Source organism: Corapipo altera, unplaced genomic scaffold (genome assembly GCF_003945725.1).
Source record: "Corapipo altera isolate COAL_440 unplaced genomic scaffold, ASM394572v1 0, whole genome shotgun sequence".
Taxonomy (NCBI): domain Eukaryota; kingdom Metazoa; phylum Chordata; class Aves; order Passeriformes; family Pipridae; genus Corapipo; species Corapipo altera.
This window is the reverse complement of record NW_020884872.1, coordinates 68,692,987-68,708,093: the sequence shown is the minus strand read 5'-3', so window position 1 is coordinate 68,708,093 and position 15,107 is coordinate 68,692,987. Positions and strand designations below refer to the sequence as shown.

General features: G+C 40.2%; 1 protein-coding gene across 1 annotated transcript in view; it reads right to left on the bottom strand.

Moving 5' to 3' along the window:
- STARD13 (StAR related lipid transfer domain containing 13) overlaps window positions 1-7,642 on the bottom strand; it is a 294,079-nt gene extending 286,437 nt beyond the window's left edge. Inside the window, exon 1 of the mRNA XM_027651028.1 lies at window positions 7,568-7,642. The gene's annotated coding sequence lies outside the window, so the exon portion shown is untranslated. The remainder of the gene's footprint in view (window positions 1-7,567) is intronic.
- Window positions 7,643-15,107: the final 7,465 nt, after the last annotated feature.

Sequence of the window (15,107 nt, the reverse complement as noted above, 5' to 3'; positions counted from 1 at the left end):
AGCACACCTGTGCAGGTACCTGAGTGTGCAGTATCCAACAGGTTTTGGAGGCTATTCCAATGCCCATTAAACTACATGCTCTTCTGCATCTAAATAAGGTTGCCAGGTAGATTGAGAGTTAAGTCTAAGCCTGAAATTTTTATCAAAATCTCAATTTTTATGACAGAGTTCAAAGAGGATTTTTGTTGTTGTTGTTTTTAATTTGGTTGGGTTTTTGTTTGGTTTTTGGGGGGTTTTTTGTGCTTTTTGTGTGGTTTTGTTTGTTTGTTTGTTTGATTGATTGATTTGGTTTTTGGAGTTGTTTTGTTTGATTCTTGTTTGGTTTTTTGGTTTGGTTTTGTTTGAAGTTTTTTATCTTTTTTTTTTTTTTTTTTTAATTACCAACCATGGAAAGACATGCCAGCTGCTAAATGTTTGCTTAAGTTTTCAAGGCACTTCCACATCATGCTGTGGTTGGAGCTAGGGTTTTGGTTTATTCCTATTTCTAGTGAAATTTGAGTCTAATAAAGACTTTTTTAACCTCTATTTATTGCACTGTCCATCAGCTAGCTAGATCTTCTATTTCTATTGTCAGTGGAAGTAAGAAATTGGTGACAAAAATTACTATTGTGGCTGTAATTTATAAACAGCTAGATGCGGAAGAAATGCAATTTAAATTTCATTGTGAGCAATATTCAGTTCTAGAGCTCTCTAATGTACAATTCATAGCTGCTTAAATTGTAGTCATTACTCTCATTCTGCAATACTGTTTGTCATGATAAAGGGAAATTACTTTTCTGTCAATTACTTCTGCAAGATTAGTTAATTTACACTTGCAAAGTGTATGGAGCAGCACCTCGGTTCCATGCAGATGTTTCTCAGAAGCATTTGGCAATTTAAAGCTTGGGGGAAAAGTCAACTTCAAAATGTAAAAAAGGGGCAGTGCATAAATACCAAGGCCTTCTTACCCCAATGAAGAAGTAGCAGTGAAGAGTAGATATGTCACTTACAGGCTGTCAACTTCACTGCAGTAGAACATTGTACTGAGGACCTCCGGAAGAGACAAGCTCATCTTTGTTTTAGTACTGGGCAGCTAATCTGGCGAGATTTGATATCACTGCCCCTGACTTCATGGAAGCTGTGCATGCAAATAATCTATATAAAACATCCAACCCTTTGGTATCTTCTCCTGCTAATATCTGTGTGTTTGTTTAATCCATGTTGGGATGGAGATAGCAAGAGCCAAGAATGTGAGAAGGAATGTTATTTTTTCTTACTTGCTTGGAAATTCTGTGTGAGTTTTAGCATGCTTGACTTGGATACAAGGCATCACAGCTCCTGATCCTAGCACCATAATTTAAAGTGTTGAAGTCTGACGCCTGAATTCCTCAGAGGGGTGAGTGTAGCTGTGCCTGAGAGGCAATGCAGTGCTTTTCCACCATGACTGAGAAGCCACTTCAGGAAGGTTCCCTCTTCTCTTTCCTTCATGTGTCTCCACATGTAGATGTGGCACTTAGGGATGTAGTTTAGTGATGGATTTGTCAGCGCTGGGTTAATGGTTGGACTCAATGACCTTAGAGGCTGCCTTTTCCAAATATTTCCACTGATTCTCTGAATGAGTGCTGGAGCATCCCCTGGGATCACTCTCACTAAAATCAGTGGTGTTCTGGGAGGAAGCAACAGCCATGTCTTCTGCAGCCTGTATAATGTTGTCAAGGGTGAGGGCATTGGCTGTGGACCTGGCAGGACATGGTACTGTTGCTTCCCAGTCTGCAGGGATTCACACCCACGTATTCCCAACAGAAAGAGCAAATCTTATCTTCCTTCCATGAAAATAGTGGAAAGGCCTTTGGGAAATGTGAGGCCTCAGGTTTAGCATGAAGAGTGGGCATGGTTATATCCTACCTCTGCCTTGCAGCCAGGCAGGGTTGCTTAAACCGCCTTGAAGTTGAGGTCACAGGTATTTTTTTGTAAGTAGAGCAGAACAAGTAGAGTATAGGTACACCATGTAGCTGTATTGCCACAGACTATGTGCAGCTGGCACAGCACAGCTTAACCTCTAGGTATTACTGCAATTAATATTATGAAATAGAAGCAGCACAGGCAGCCTTGACACTGATACTTGTGTTTAGGCATGTCGGACTGTGCTCCTGAGACTATATTGGCATCACAGCTCTCATGGAGTTTTGCAATGTTTTGAACTTCTACTAAATTCCAGCAAACACAGTCACAGTCCTTCTTCCCAATACTGCTCTCTTGATACAACAAGGGGCACAGCATCCTTATCTTTCCTCCCCAGCCTGAGCTGCCTGAGGTTACTGTTACTGTACTTTGGTGCAGAATGTTTCAAAGGCAGAAATTACATAGGAGGGAGTTCTCTGAAGAGTTTACAAATTGTTTGAGGGCATCTTAATCACATGTTATTTCTGTTCCCATTAGGTTTAGTGGATTTGCAACACTGCTCAGCCCAAAACCAGACTCTGCTCCAGCCACCCATAAAAACTGCAGAAAGTGTTAAAAAATCATGAATGTTTATGTTGCCTTTAATTATTTTCCATTTCTGTTGTCTGGATTTTCTTTTGAGATGCATTTTCTTGGCTTACATTGGGACTACAATCCTACCATGCAAAGGATAAACCTAAATCTGTTTCCATGAATTATTATTAGGTGGGCCTAAATTTTGCAGGTTAATAAAGAGAGGTGTAAGGATATGAAAGGAAGTGTAAAGATATAAAGGTGTAAATATATGTATCAGGATATAAAGATTGGAGTTTTTAAAGTTTCAGCTTGAGACAATGGCAGACAATGACGAAAATTATTTTCAGACTTTTTTTCTTTGACCAAACTCTAAAATATTAGAGTCAGTCCCACTGGTTTGCCCAAAACCAGTCTTTAAATGCTCACTGTTTAAAATATGCTTAATTCATCCATTTCTGTCACTACAATAACAGATCATGGAAAGGAATCTTGGCCTTCATAGAGGGACCGAGATAAACCATACCAGTTGCTGGTTCTGTATGACATGTAAATTGTTGAAAAACATAGGGTTTTTTATGTTGTCTAGATATGCCGCTCACACTACTATAATTTCAGGACATAATGCAGTGGCATTAAAAAAGCTGGGGTTTGAATGTTGAAAAATCCAGTTGTGGTTATAAAGGTTTTGGGATTTTTCTAGATAGAGTTTGTGGTCTGGGTTGCTCAGCAGTGCACCTTCCTCCTGCCTTACGCATTCCTCTTACATGCATAATCCCAAATGATGCATCTACCTTTGACACATGGATACACCTTTTTTCTTCTGAGAATCCACAACCACCAATTTAACTAAGGTAATTTAATTTGTCTTCAAAACCATGGGTTAAGCATTAATTAAAGTAACTTAATTTGTCTTCAAAACAGAGTATTATTCATTCATCCTAAGGCACGAAACACATAGCACAAAGGGTAAAAAACATCAGAGGTACATGACTCTTACTCATACCCTCATCTTTCTCCTTGAAAGCTTTTGTCCTTTCTCATTTTCAGCTTCAAGAAGCACTCATGTAGTATTCGCACCAGTGTTTTTTCAGTGCTTTCCTTTGCCCCGTAACTCCCTTCCTTTCACACACTCCTTCTGGACAGCTTCTCTCAGGTGACTCAAAGGCCCCAATTTCACAAAGCTTTTATAAGATTATAGTGTGATATTTCTTAGTCCTGAAAAAACAGAGATATTAGTAGTGTTGCAACCAACGTGTTATCTTTTAGGTCCACAAACCTCCTTGAATTTGTGGACTCTTTTGTATGTCCTCAACTTCTTTTCACCTGCTTGATCACTTTCATAAGGCTTATTGACTAACTGCACAACAAATATCCTCATCTCACAAATGTATATGGAGAAGCAGAATATTAATTTTAAAAATAAAAATATCAGGCACATTTTTCTATTTTCCTAGTGGAACTACTTATTCCAAAATAGAAGCCTGTGATACATACCCATAATCAGCAATAGAATGCTACAGAATACTAAATACTTATAAAAGTTAAAATTTTATAAAATTTTGAAGTTTTTATAAAATATTTTAATTTTTAAAAAAATGTTTGTAATTAGGCTGCATACATCATATGAATATTTGGTAAGGTAAGCCTTGTGCCTATACAGAATTTAGTAAGTTATTTTTCATTAATAGAGTACTGTTGCTGAGAATGTGCCCACAAAGCACAAAAATATCTGAGTAATGATAAAAAGTACTACAAAAGAAACAATTTTAGCTACAGTTCAGCTGAGCCTTAGCTTCATCTAATCCTCACTTCAGTGTTAAATATGAGCACACTTCATTCTAGGAACCTGTGAAACATCAAAGAAGAACAAACACCTCCCTGCCTGTTGTCTTTTTTGGTGTTTTTTTTCCTGGTGATACTGAGTGTTTAGAGACTTCTGGGTCCCTGGAAAGCCTCACAACAGGTAGCACTTGTAATGAACTTCTTAAAATCTGAACGTGCCATGTTTTTGTTTCCCCTTCAGGGTAACTAGGAAACCAGCCTCACCTCAAACCCTGTACAGAGTCCTCCCCTCAAGATCCTTTTGTAGCTTTGGCATTTCCAACCAGCAGAGATGAATTGCTGTTGGTAAAAATATCAGAGAATTCAGTCCTTTAGCTGCAGCAAGAAAGGTATAAACTAGATACTTCTGACCAGCAGTATCAGTAAGAGCTGACTCTCCCATCTGAAACATGGCCAACTTCTGCCTTTGAGATGAATTTCAGGACAGAGCCTGCAGATAACCCCACAAAAACTGTCCTCTCTTTAGAGCAGGAGCTCTGGGCTGTTGTAGCATGCAGAACAGGGAAATCAAAATGGTCGTGAGGAAGCCCCACCTATAACACAAAATAATCCAATTAGTCTCTCTCTGACAAAGACCTGGGAGTTATTTTGCTGAGCTGGTGGCCATGGGAACAGTGTGGTTATCATCACAAAACAGAGGCGGAAACCAGAACTTTCTCTAGGAATGGGGAAGCAGCTTCCAGGAGTATCACTAAGAGTAGCATTTTCACAGCAAGAAGCCAAGCTTCCTAAAACAATTTCACCAGTAAAAACCACCACAAACGTAAAAGTTATCAAGGAAAACCTCAAATCTTTCTGAGCAGGAGGAAAGAAAATAAGAGTAACACATGCATTGTATTGCTTGATATATATGTCAAATGGTTTGATGAGTTATGAAGGCAAGTAGATGGATTTAGCAGTTTTCTGCAAAACCTTGCATAGGCTTAAGAAACAAAGCTGAAGTTGGTGAAATACAGAAATACAGGTAAGATTGCTCTTTTAAACTTGTTTTTTGGAAGAAGCTGCAGGTGAAAGCAGAACTGAGAACTGACAGGACCATTCTTCTGCTAGTAACATGTACAACTGCAGTAACTCTTTGTTTACGTCCTTACCCAGCCTGCAGGGATGGCAGCTGCATGTATTGAACCACATTCCAATTCCAGTCACACTGGAATAACTCCAGGGTCATGTCATTGACTTCAATAAAGTTATTCTTTATTCATGCTTGCCTAACTGAGAATCTGGCCCGTTCTATCTAGGTAGCAATATCTAACAGAGAAAATACTGCCAAATTAAGTGAACAAGAAGAACCAGACTATATCACACGAAGAGGAAACATTTCACATTATAAAGATTATAGAAGCCCCTTAGAAGGACTTTATCAACATTTAAAGGACAGTTCACTGAAATGCATTTCTGTACATGCATAGTTTTTTTTAAGCCCCATTTGCCATTTTAGAAAATGGAAATAAAATTGATTTTAACATTATTGAAATAAAAATACTGTGATTTGTTCAACACAGCACACTAATTCATTGTATATCTATGAGGAGCAGTCTGGATTAAGACATCTTCCATTTAGGATTTCCTCTACATCAATCAAGAAGGCCTCTCTGGTTGAAATATGTTGAGTTTCGTGATTTTCTCTGTGGGAGCATTTTTCTGTTGGTGCCAAATTCAGCTTTGTGAAAAACACTGCGCTTTGCTCTGTCGGGCAAACCCAGGGTGTCCCTGTTGTAGTCACCAACAAAAGACAGAGAAAAGGAATGAAGATAAGGAACATTTATCATTACTGTATTATTTCCAATAAATTCAGATTCATTCAGGCCATGGTTTGATGATACAGTAAACCTGACTGCAGAGATCTGAGTGCTGTATCACAAAAATCTGCAGCCAATGATGTAAGAGTAGCAAAACCTATAGATTTACTTCAGCAGTTAATTAGTTAAAGAAATATTGACATTTACCTCTTAGCAGGCAGTGGACTGAATTGCCTGACCGCCGGTTGTACAAAGTTGGTATTGTCCCGTGTTATGTGCTCTGACTAATGCAGCAGAAATGCACTTGTGTGCCCACACCTCATCTGGATGCTGTTTGTGTTGCTGCATGATCTGGAGGTGCTCAGATGGAGAATAAGTGGTGGTGGATCCACCAGGGATGAGGTTTCTGCCATACCTAATTAGCAATAACATGCCACTTATTAACACTTTTCACATAATCTTTGGATTTCACCTGGATCCAACAGAATATAAATGTATAAACTGATGCAACACACTTGTGAAGAAACAGAAACATGAAGTTGCCTGCTTACTAAGGAAAATATGTGGGAAATTGGGAAGGGTGCTGGATTGTTTCTAGTACCTAGAGAGAGAGTTTAAAACAGATTTTTTTTTTTTTTTAGTGCTCGTATCTCAGCTTTTGCTAACCTCAAAATGAATCAAGAAAAGTTGCAACATATAACACTTTTCACTCAAGATTGTATATAAAAAAATGCCATGAGATGACAGAAGTAATTTTAGACCATCCTGGACAGTTCCCACAAGGAAAATATCATAAGCCTGAAGTTGCAAACTGCCTGCCTGTCAGGTTTGGCCTTCTGATCTGGGTATCAACACCTAGAGTTCTCCCACAGAAATCCACTTCATTTTTCCCATGCAAGACAGAGCAAGTTATTAATGTTTTGGCTACAGGAATGATCCTTCTGTGCACTAGTAAGTGTTATTTCTGTAAATCTGCATCATAGAGGACAATATTGTCTTAAACAAATTTCCCACAATCATCATTAATTGGCCAGCTTTCTAACACCTGGTACCAACAGATTTTTCATCCAGTGAGCACAGTGCCACACAATGGTAACAGCAGGTTTTTACCTAATCCTTCTCCATACACAAGCAAACATCAAATGTGCCTGTGACAAAGGCACACAGACCAGCCTGACATTTGCTGATAACTCCCAGGAGATTCTCCCTGAGCTCTTCTGCTCAAACACATTTTCCAACGGAAAAGATGGTTTGAAATAATTTCCAGCTAGACTAATTACATTCACTGAAAAGAGCATCCCCCTCCTTCTCAGTATACATTTATTAGTCTAGCCAAAAATGCAGCTAAGACTTCGTGAAGTTTTCCAAAGCAATAATTATTTAATCTTAGGAGAATTTGCAACAGCTTGCTCGATAATAATAAGTTATGCAGATATATGTACTTCATGCAAAGTTGCACACACACACAGACAGAGTAGAAAAAGAAAAAAAAAGTAGGCATTTAAAACTGCTGTTTAAATTCCACTCACAATTTTGAAGTCTAAGCATAAAACTTCTTGTTTTGCATCTGTAGCTCCAAGCTGTCTGGAAAGATAATGCAGTCCATCAGATATCCTGGTTTTGTTTTCTTGCATAAAAATATCATCTGTCACAGGCACAGGAGCTGACTTCAAGGACCAGCCCCTTCTGCGAAGCACACCAATCGGGAGATTCTGGGAGCACATGTGGAATGCTGCTCGCCTGTGCGCAGGTCACGGCCACGGGCAGCATCTGCTCTGTGGGACACGGCTGCCGGATGAACTCGGGTGTCAACGAAATACGGGGCTGGGGGTGCCCCGGCCCCCCGTGGATGCCCGGCCCCAGCCCAGCCGCTGCAGGTGAAGCGGAGGGCTGGTGGGAAGTGCGACCTTGGCTGCAGGAGCGAAGGCAGAGCCTTTCACAGAGCACATCAGTGCCACTGGTCCTGCTACACCACCCATAGGGACGCCAGAGCCTGAGGCCAAGAACTCTGCCTTGATCCTTTGGGCATTGTTCTTTACTGTTTTAATAACAGTACTTTCATTTACCATTATATTAAATGCTTCTTCGCTTTTTCTATTAATGGGGTTAGAATAACCCCACTTATGGCTTTTTATTCCAAACCTCATCCCTGGAAAACCATGCCTATGAAAAAGTCCTGGGCATTGTCAGTCCCTTGTAACAGTGGGGCTGGCAGTGCCCCTAACCCCATGGGTCATCCTCACCTGGGTTTTTCTCCCTTTCCTGATGCCACAGGGCTGACTGCCAGCAGGTTCCCTGCTCCTCCTGCCTCTTCCACATCTGCCCAGCTCTGTTGTGCAAGCTCCCCAAGTGCGACTTTGCTCTGTAGCTGTCAGTCAGAGAGGTCATTTTCTTCTTCTTTAACATGGTGACATTTAAATGCAAACTGCTTAGAAATCATATTTAGGGACATACACCCACAGCTTCTCCTGTCACTGTGTGCTCAGACCTTTTACAGAACCACGAGTGAGAAAAATATGTCCATTAATGCAGGTTGGAAGTGCAGCAGGAACGCTGCAAAAAACTCAGACCGTACATAGGTGAGTGTGAGGTACTGACATCTGTAGATCTGTTTTCACTCCTGGAAGCATATGTGCAAGTCATAACATGCTGGGAAGGAAAACCAGTAAACACACCAGTGCAAAAGCCATGCCTTTTCCAGTTGAAGTAAGATACCTAAAGGCGTTCTCACCTTGCACCTTTCATAATCTCAGTGCTGGCTTTATTAACGCAGAGTAGCTGCTTTATTTGATCAAATGGCCTGACTTTGGGTTCAGGGTGCAAGTTAGAGTGGACTGGCTGTAATAAAAACTGCTAGCTCTAATCTGTGAATAATTTGCTGGTTTAATTAAATCAATTTTGTATCTAAATTCTATCTTGATCAGTAATTCAGTAAAAAGTCATTTTATGATGCTTTTCCAATGGTGGATTAATGAGGCTGGTTAAAAATTTTGACAAAGTTCCTTTTTCCACCTCAAGAACCCACCGGTTTCTCAGAGGAAAAGTTCCCACAGAAAGTCACTGAGACAGGATGGACTTCGGTCAGTGAAATAAGTTCCCATCGCATTCAGGGTGGAATTTCCCATTTCCAGAGGCTAAGACCTGCACACCCCAAGCAGGAAATAACTCTCCCTTAGCAAAAGCCAAGAGCCGTTGTGGAAGTGATTTCTTTCATCAGCCGCCGGCGGGGCGGGGAGGAGCGAGGGGGACCTTTTTCGGGGTGTGTAAGGTCTGTTTCAGATCCGCAACAAGGAGCAAACTTGTTTCCAGTTCCCAGCTGGGAACATTTTGTTCCGAGGTTTCCGAGCTGGGAGCGGCTGAGGCTAGGCTGGCCGGAGGTTTTCCTGCCTGATCCTGATCCTGTTTACTCACCCAGGGATGGGCAGGGGATTGGAGTTGGGTCAGCCTGCTTGGCTCTCCCTGGGGATGGGACAAACCTTCACCCTCTTTTGCTGCTGAAGAAGATGCACTATCTGGCAGCACTTGGTGGGAGAGGTAGGGGGAAAAATGTTGAGCCTTGTAAAACAGGTATTTCCACTGAGTTTGAGATCTTGCTGGGATGATGCTGGCAAATCTGAGCAGAAACCTCCCTGTATAGGCAGGACAGAGACCTGCTCATAGACTGCTGGCTCTCTTACACCTATATGCTCACTGACTTCCCACAAGCTTTCAAAGGGCTTAGCTTCAATTTTTGTTTTTGATCCTATACAAAGTGAAACCTCCCAAAGATAGTTCCCATCCAGCCTCATGCCCACATGGCAGTGACAAGTGGGACTGTGAATCTGCACTGGCACATGGGAGAACTGCCTTAGCCCTCTGCCTGTTGGTACCTACCATGGCTGTGGTAGGGGTGGCACAGCTGGCCTAAATTTGCACTGGGCCTGGGAAACTCAGCCTGCCAGATGGTGTTTAACCTAAGCCAAGCCAGCTCTTGAAAGCTAAGCATACACACATTAATGGCTGAGATTTAACAAATCACCTTCCCACATCAGTTCAAGATGTACAGTCCTATCATCTCTCTCAGTCTATTTACTTACTAACACTTTCCTCCCTGCAAGACATGTATACCATCTATTAATTCCTAGCTCTATTGCATCTCATTGGCAAGTCTTTTTCCTCAACTCCCAACATGTATTTTTTTTCCTCTCCTTTTAGTCCTGGTTATGCCTGTCTATGTTATACAAAATTCCTACTCTTATTATTTACAGCCTGCAAATATTTATAGACTTACCATGCTGCCTGTGAGACACCACTCACCAAGTTTCCTCATTAATCAGTTCCTCCAGCCCCTGTATTTTTGCTGCTCTTTCCTGTATGGTTTTCAGATTTTGTTTGGTTTTAAAAGAGAGCAGAGGGAAGTTTAATTATCTTTTCTTTAAAGAAGAACAATAGCTGGATGAAAATAAAATCATATTAAGGAGAGTTTGAGGCAAATTTGTATTTGAACTGACCAACTCTAATACTTTCTCCAATTTATTTTCCAATTTATTTTTTGCATTTGTTTGTGTAACTAGAGTTCTACTGAAGTCTTGATGCAGCAAAAATTTGCATCCCCTTTTGCCAAACACACTAATATATAATTTACTGTCCTGCGTAAATTCTTTGGCTTGCGTGAAGCCACCTGGACACACATGTACGTGTGTGCAAACGGTTGTATGGTTGCAGCCTCAGGACAAGACCTTCAGCGGTACCTGGGAATCCAACTTGCACCATTGCTAGAGAGGTGGGGTGTTCTGCAGCTGAAATGCAGAGCCTGGGAGGAGCTACAGTCCTGCCTGAGGCACAATTCACAGGCAGCTGTTGGATCAGTGGTCACCTGAGAAGGTCAACACCTGCAGCAGCCTCTCTGTCTCTATATCTCCCCTATGTTACCCTGATACCAAAGAGCAAACAGGCATATGAATAAAGAGAAATGTGTTGCAATACCCTGTGAATACGACATATGTCTCTTCAACCTTTGCCACCAGACGCTGTGTGGTTGCCTATGGCACAAACAGTACTTTACTCTTCTAATGATCCCACTGGAATCTCACTATACTTACTAAGGCTTAGTGGTAGCTGAAGTAGAAAAAAATAATCCCCAGACAGTTTAAATAAAGATTGATTATTCATGGAAGCAGCAGGAGAATGGTAAAAATTCTCCTGTGTTTGTCATGAGCCTCTGGCATTGCCCCAGACTGCTGTTTTCCAACTACCCTCTTTTCTTGAATGCCCCTTAATCCAGACTGTAACTCTAGATAAGTGAAATTCTGCATAGAAGATGAAGAATCAGAACAATTCAGGGCTGCCCTCCATCTGGTGTATTTTAGGTACTTCGAGGAGTTTGACTCCTTTTAGGTCCTGGAAAAAGTGTTAAATACTGCACCTTTCGTATGAATCTCTCTACGAGGGGCTATTCCCTTTGAACCTTACTCTGTCTGCAGTGCAGTGGCCAGAGAAAACAAGGTCTGTAATTTTAATTTAGTTGTATTAGGGCTTAGTTTTATTCACATGCATTACAGCAAGTTGTAGCAGTGCTACTGATATCACTTCAGTTTTATCATTTAAAGGCAAACAAAAGCAACCTAAACAAACACAAGATAAAGGCAACAAAATAAGAGTTTTAACAATGATATCTGATTGTCTTTGTAATAGTTTTCAGTCTTGTGTTTAGGCCTGTTTTATGGCTCTTTTAATTTCATGAAATGTGTAGCATGTTTTCAGTATTTTTTCCAGCTCTTGAACTGGTAGGCAGTGTTTTATCAAAAAATCTCATAGCAAGGATTTCTAAATAATACCTGAATTAAATTCAAGCCCATCATATTGCTCAGAATTATTTCTTAAGACTGTGAAAATGGGGAAAACAAATTTCTGTCTAAAATCCTTCATAATTTATACCAAGTATATATACCTTCTGACTTGTCTGATTAACAGCTAATATGTCGTGTATTGATAAGTTTTATTTTTCCCTAGATAATTTCAGTGAATCGTGAACTGCATTATTTCCCTCCCACCCCCCTGCAGAAACTAAGGTCAAAGTTCCTGTATAAAAGATTTTAATCTTTTTTTTTCAGTAAGGTTAGCAGTTTTCAGCTGGATAAAAACAGTACTTTGAGAAAGAATCCAAATATTCAAGACTGACCTTCTGAGGGAAACTGTTTATATGAATCAGCTCAACCAGCTCCCCTCAACAATACAGCACTTGTGAAGGCGATAGCGCTGTCCACTTTCCATTGATATGCAGCTATCAGTGTGGTGAGTCACACTATAAAGCATTTAACGACTGTTCTCATAAATACCATACACCATCTGTTAACTGAATCAAAAGGCTACATGCCAATTTTAGTTTTGGAGAGAAAGGTCTGTTTTAAAATTACACCAGCAGTCTCAGGGTGCACAGATCTTACAGAAAAAATTAGTACAGAAACATGTCATCCCATCCAATTCCCCAAAAGCACAGCTGAGAAGAAAAATAATTTTATCCGGTGGGATACTTTGGTATTGTACCATTTGCTCTCATTGCAAGTCAGAACTGAAGGACTTGAAATTTTCATTATTCATGGCATGAAACACCAAAGTTTTGAATATTTTCGAATATTCTTAGGGAATACGTCTACATTAATTTCATGCTAATTTATGTTGAAATTAAGTGTTCTGACATTCTCCAAACACAAAAAAAGTTTTCATCCGAGTTTGCTGGAGTGACATGAAATACTTTGCTCCACAGCAATTCAGTTTGAGATTCCAGTTGATGACAACAACACTTCATCTTACAGGAACGCTAGCTCATGCCATTGTCCCATTGCTCAGACTGGACACTGGTTTGGTCACATCTTCTCTAACACAAGGAGGCCTAGAAGTCCCCTTATGCAGCTCCCTCAAGGTTAAATTATGGGAGACTTAATGGGAGAAAGCTTTGGACGTTATCCTTGCATTGGCAAACACTGCACACTTGGAATTGAATTTCTATAAATCTCAGATAACTCAAACTGCTGAGGTTTATTGTACTGATACAGAAGGTAAGAGCATTTTAGTGGGAAAGGGCTTGAATGCTTATAAGATGCATTAATTAAACTAAAAAAATGTACTTGTCAGAACACACTTTACCCCTTCTACCCATACATTTTTCAGTTTTCATTTTTCAGAAATAAACCAATTATTATCTAACCTATTTCACTGAAACTGCCTCTAGTCAATTATAGAGTCTGAACTTAAACTGGCTGCATTCCAGAGGTCACAGTGGGAGAGAAGGAACGGTGGAGGTGATAGAGGGACTGAGTGTGACTAGAATATCACATAAGCAGCTGGAGGTGAAGATGTATTATAGTGTGTCGGCCAAAGGGAGTAGATATGCAAGAGGGAAGCAGGAATAAATCAATATTTAGAGTATAAAAATAAAATCCTACCAAATTATATATATCTCTTTTTCTCAAGTGAATGCTAGAAAAAACTATTTAAAGGTTTCCCTAGGCACAGTTTTAAAACAAGGGCTACAAAGTCCGAAGAGAGGGAAACTTATGTTCAACTTATGTCTGTCCTGCTCTGAGGTGAATGTGCCCTTCAAAGAGCAAATGCTGTCTTCTAAAAGCAAGCAGAAAACTCTACCTTCTAAAAGTCCCTGTTTCTGCACCCTCACCCTGTCAGCTGGGTATAGTACTATCCAGTTTCTGAAGATCAGGTTGACACAGAAAAAAGTATTTCACAGACTTACATCTAAAAGGCTTCCATATCCACCATACACAAATGTTGGCCTTGAAATTTTGACTCCAGCAGCTTTTTCCAGTTTTGCAAGGCACTAGCACTGTTTTTGAAAAACAGATGTTTTAAAAAGAAATACTGAAGTTCAGAAAACTTGCAGTGAACTCTGCAAAGAAATACAAAATCGAATCAACTTCTTCCATCATGACAGATGCTCTATTGCTGGTGATAAGTTCTTTCTTTAATTATAAAACTCCAGGCAGTAAAAGTCTTGTGTGTTTATTTTCTGCTCTGTTTTTGATGGTTGTGTTTTTCTGATCTACATAAGCAGTAATATAAGTTTTGGCTTACCTGAGACTGGTGGCTATAGCAGTAAGAATGAAAAGGTCTAAGAGATAACGTGTGCAACTATCAACAAAAAGGATGGTCCTTTTATTTTCAGATAATTTTTGCACAGAGTAAAGCTCCTAGAAATGAAAGTGGATGAGGATACAGAAGAGAAAGATACCCTGTTTCTTCCCTGCCTAATCATAATAGTTATACTGAAAGCAGAATTCAGACAAAGTGCTGCATGGGATCTACCAAAACAGGGCCCCAACATTCATGAGGTCCATACTACAGCCATCCTCCAGTACCTTTGGAGGGCTCATATAATTATTCTTTATATTCTATGATATACTATTATTCATTATCCCATTTAATGTGGTATTCCTGCTTAGAGCACCAGGTTCTGTATCTAGCAGAAACATTCTGAAAATAATTTGTATTTAAAAAAATCACTTGAATCAATTTGGTTTATGAAGTTGTGCTTCCATTCATCTCCTCTTTGATCTTCTCTGTCCTAGAGCAAATGTCACAGAAAATTAGACAGTTCCCTATCATGCCTCCATGTATCAGTTCCAGCACAACAGAAAAGCTCTGACTCTTCAAACTCCCTGCCCAATTAGACTTTCCCAGTAACAAACTTCTGGCTTGCTGCTCAGATTCCTCCAAGCCCCACTCACAGAGCAAGAGTAGAGCTGTGTTCTGAAGTTTAGTCACTGAGCTGCTCGTGTGCTCCCCAGAAAGCAAGACCCCAGACACACATCGTTATTCTTAGAGCTGGACTTCTAATCCCATCACAGAATCAAATAAAATTTGGAATTCTTAGATCTGTCTGTAACATTAAAGTCTCCTTTTTCTATGACTACTTTAAAACCACTGAATGTGGCAGATCAGGCTCAGTCTCACCACCAGTGTGTGAGCAACACGTGTCCTCGCCATGCTCTGGGCAGAGCTGAACTACTTCTGCCTTTGATCCAAGCAAAAGAAGGGAAAGGGGATGCCTTAGGAGTTTGCCAGTCCTAGGTTCAT